The sequence below is a fragment of the Leguminivora glycinivorella genome, chromosome 8 (genome assembly GCF_023078275.1).
Source record: "Leguminivora glycinivorella isolate SPB_JAAS2020 chromosome 8, LegGlyc_1.1, whole genome shotgun sequence".
NCBI lineage: Eukaryota > Metazoa > Arthropoda > Insecta > Lepidoptera > Tortricidae > Leguminivora > Leguminivora glycinivorella.
The window spans coordinates 8,182,209-8,186,954 of NC_062978.1; positions in this window are offsets into that span (position 1 = coordinate 8,182,209).

Genomic DNA, 4,746 nt, shown 5'->3' on the forward strand with positions numbered 1-4,746 from the left:
GTCCTATATTTATATATATTTATTTACTCGGTGCTCTGGTCCATGCTGGCGTTGGTCGCTGGGGATTTCGGTTGTGATCGATCCACATCTAAGTAAAGTTTGATCACGGCTGGGTCTCTCATGTGGCTGGTACTGGTGTGTCCTAGAATACTGGATATATACACGGATAGGGCGATCTACTCTCTGCTACCCTAGCCCGCGGGCAAGAGCAGAGGGGGGGATAAGAACTCAAGCCTATAGGTTGCCTATCTCAGCTTCGCTGGCTGAACTGTACAGCTTATGGTAGGGATACACTTGTGCATATTTTGAACACAAGATCTATGGTAAGTGACGGTCTGTGTTTCAGATATGCTAGAATAGGGAAAATAGATAGGAGTAGGGTAGAGTCACACACTATTTCTATGAAAGTAGAGTTCTCTTATGATTGGTCTTAAATTATAATTGGTCAACGTGTATTGTGGAGAAATAATTTAACTACTACTATTTATATGGTTTAAATGGACTTTAAATGTGGTGTTTACTATCTTAAAATAAGTGGTAGAACTGGTAATTTATAAAACCTCTTATTACTTAATTTATCTGAGTGAACTTAATAATTGTGGTAGCAATTTCTGATCTTTCGGTGTGGCTGCGGGACACTTAGTGTTGCTAACTGGTTTTTAAAGGTAAATTCTATCAAGATGGTTAGGGAAACAAACTATTCTTTGGAATAAAAAGCATAGGTTTGTTATAGGGCCCAGTGGCATGCGAGCGCCGTCCACTGATGGAAAGTCAAAAGCTTAGAAAAGTTAGTAGACTTAGTTCTTATAAAAGTTAGCAACTGCTCGGTGTTTCGATAAAACATTAGAAAGATCGAGAAGTTATGGTCTATTAGCAGTATTGGGGAAAAGGGGGGTTTAGCTAGTGAAAAGAAACAAAATAAAAAAGGGGTTAGTTTGTAGATAGATAGCCCTTCAGGCTTACTTGCTTAGGATGCCCGATAATGTGGTTTGATTGGGCCTAAGGATTCCAGACGGTATCGCAAGTTCTCACCCCAAACCGGAATCGAAAATAGAGCGTAGCCGATGTTTTCTAAAATATTTTTTAATATTTATTTCACGTATGTTTCACTCACTAACTTTTATTCTAAAATTTCTTCATCACGTCATTAATTTTCTCACATATAACTTTCTAGGCCTAAATCTGATAAAATACTCTTTTATAACACTATATTATTATGCTACAATAACCTTTATTCTTCTTTAAAATATAAATAAATAAAATTTTAAAAATTAGTCAAAAATACAGCTGATACTCATTAAAGGATCTGAGTTATCGCGGTTCACATCGAAGGGTTCTACTTATTCACGCTAGACGATCACAAGGCCAAATTTACGGGGTATTTTTAAAGGGGGGTTAGTTATACTAATGGTTAGTCAAGTAAGTAAGTAAATAAGTAAGGTGAGCGGAGGTTTAGTTACAACACTCATATAAAGTCACAGCTCACCGTCAAACACGCCCATAGAAACCACTGCGTGGTTGCGACTGACGCGTTTGGAGGTACCTCACGGCTTCAAAAGATATGATACATATCCGAAAATGGACTTTTTCAGGTCTATTTGATCTATAGTTAATTAAATAATGAATTAAATTAGGATTTTACTGATAGTTTCCTTATTTTGCGACAAAAACCAAAGTATCCCGGAATAATGTACCACATTTTACTATCCCGGAATAGTGTACAAATACCTTATATTTCGTTTCTAAACTCAGTAAGTACATACACTATCTAAATGATTTCTGAAAGACATTAATAGCTTGTTAACTTTAAGACCGTTTGTTATTTATCTTTCCTGTGTCATTATATTGAGCTTTGCAATAAAAAGTATTCGCATTTGTCAGTAGTAGTTCGAAAGTTATAGGTACAGTCGGCAATACTTTTAGTTCCTTTGCATACCTACAACATACTTCTACGCAGAAGTTCACTTTTTTGCATCTAACTGTCCATAAATCACATCATAATCTAACTGTATTCTGTTACGAGCCTCATATTTGCATGCATTAGACTAGCCACGCAAAGAAATTGGCTAGCGGCCCTTAATATATTCTAGGTGAGTTCGGAGCGACCAGCGCGTGCAGTCTCGCCAGTTATTAGGGCCCGTAAATAATAACTATTAAAAGCTTCCCGGCCTGTTTTATTTACAGACTCTACGTGTACAGCCTCTGTATAAATAATTGGCTTCAGCCTGTATCGTGCATAAATAAAGGACGCAATTAGTAGCTTTCAATGAGCAAACGAAATAAATAGAACAATATCGCATGATTTGTTACGTAGTAAATAACAATAATACTTACATAAATAACAAATTAGATGTAACGGACAAGAAGAATCTAGGGAGTCATCATCACAGGCCTTCATCATCCCGACGTTTCGAACACTTTACAGCGTTCGTGGTCAACGGGTGACTGAGGAAAATATACAATGTGCAAAAGCTACCCACATACAAGAAATATTAACGAACCATCGAAACGTCAGGATGAGTTGTAAATTCATTATACGCGATTTAATCCGTTTCCATAGTTTTATTTCATGGAATCCTTAATTACTAATAATTATAGACATATAATTCTACCAACTAAATACATTAAAAATTACAAATAAAACTAGGAATTACTAAAATAGGTAATTTAAAGTACGTCGGATACGTAGAACTTACTCAATAATCTTCATCCCTAGATTCGCCGCCGCATATGAAAACCGATAAACTGATAGCGGTAAACCTGAAACGTCTCGACTATTATGATGTTGCTTGTGTGAGCGCGTACCGCATCGCAAAATTGACACCCGTGTCCAGCACCATTGCTCCTGATTGGATTAGGTTTCAAACGCTGTCGGTGCACCGATGCCGAGCTCAGACGTAAAATTTTACGTGACTACATTCCAAATGTCGACTTTCGGGACAAAATTGCGTATAGCTGCCTTCTCAGAGCTTTGATCACTCGTGTACGCTGTATTATGGAAATTCGCTTGCACTAAAGATATAGCGTTCAGCAGTCATACTTGGAAATGATTACACTATAGACGAAATTGAATGTGACGGTCGTTTCTATTATTAGGTATGCGGGTATTTTAGGAGACGAAGTAAGTCACTTTAGTACCTATATTATTTATGGAAACGAATCTACAAATAAGAAAATTTATTTTCGTACCTGTGGTTGGATGGCAAAAAAACCGAAGAAGACGTCATCTCTCATTTCAATGGGATAGAAAACTGCTTCGAACATAAATGATAAAACATTCATTAAAACAAAACGACACTAAAGTTGATTCAACTGCTACAATAAGTATCAAAGAATGCAATAGATACGAGATCAAAACAACTACCGAAGAGCATTTTGTACCTAAGTTTAAGTAGGCTATAGACGGGTTGCAGTGAGCAGGCCGGGCATTACGGACGCTTGATCCTCTTACCTTGATGGTACACCGCTATCGAACTGTGTTTTCGTTTGTATAGAACTGCAGTGGCTGGAATTCTCTGTCATTATTGGAAGAATGCTCTTATCGAAGACTTATTAGTTAGTTGAAACAATAGAAACTATTTGGACTTATACTAGTGTTTAAGGACCTATTTAACGGCGCGATAATTCGCAAACGATTTTAGTCTAAGAGCTTAGATACTCTCAGCATACCGCAAAGTATTGAAACTTGTATACGAGTTCTTACACCATGTAAATAGGTCCTAACACATTAAACACGCGGGTTCTATGTTTATATCTAGTTCATTTCCTCTACAAATCAGAAAAACGCTACGAGTAGCACCGCTAAAATATTGGTAGTGAATGTGTTGTCACTTGTTTGCTACGAGTTTACGGACGATTCCGCATCGTAATCGGCGCTATTCAAACATACTCGTGGAAGGCTGCTCGTAGAAGGAAGATTATTGTTAACGAAAGATATAGCATTTACATACTTCATACTAAGAAACGTACCACGCCGCGTAATACATACTATCATAACAACACTGATGCCTACAAATTTTTATTTTTTTCAAAATGTGTATTGACGTGATATCATGATTTTAAAATAAATAAATATGTCACTTGTTCTTATACAACATAAAACACGCAAAAATATTAGGAGAAAATATGATTTTGGCCACTTCCAGGGTGCGGACAGCGCCATCTAGTTTAATCCTAAAAGGCCCATACATTTCAGGGGTACGCTTTTTTGTATGGGCTTTGTCAGTCCAGTATTAAATCGTTCTTGTTGTTAACTAACACCGACATGCATAATTCGATCCATATTGTAGTTATTTACGTATTTTAAATTACGCCTCGGGCCGTACGTAGCCAAAAACCCTGCTACGAACCTAGTAGTCCCGTAACAACGATTGAAAGTCTATATATATTGAAATGTAATAACTTTCATATTAAACATTAAAGGAAATAATATGGAAAATATAGCTCTGTATGAAGAAATAATAAGCGAGAGCAATGCGGTGAAGAAAATTGAAAAGCCCATTAGTGAGTCTCCCGGCGGCGGCGTGCGAGTATTATGAAACTTTGACTCCTAATTGATAATTAGTACTACCAGTTAATATTTTGATATTTTTTTATGGAAACAAGGCAACTACATATTAATAATAATATGTATATATAAAATAATTTATTCACAATATAATTACTATTGCACTAGTCACGATAAGGAGCGGGGTTTAATACAAATACAAAATTGTTTTCCCCTCACTAGCTCGGAAACACGTGTTT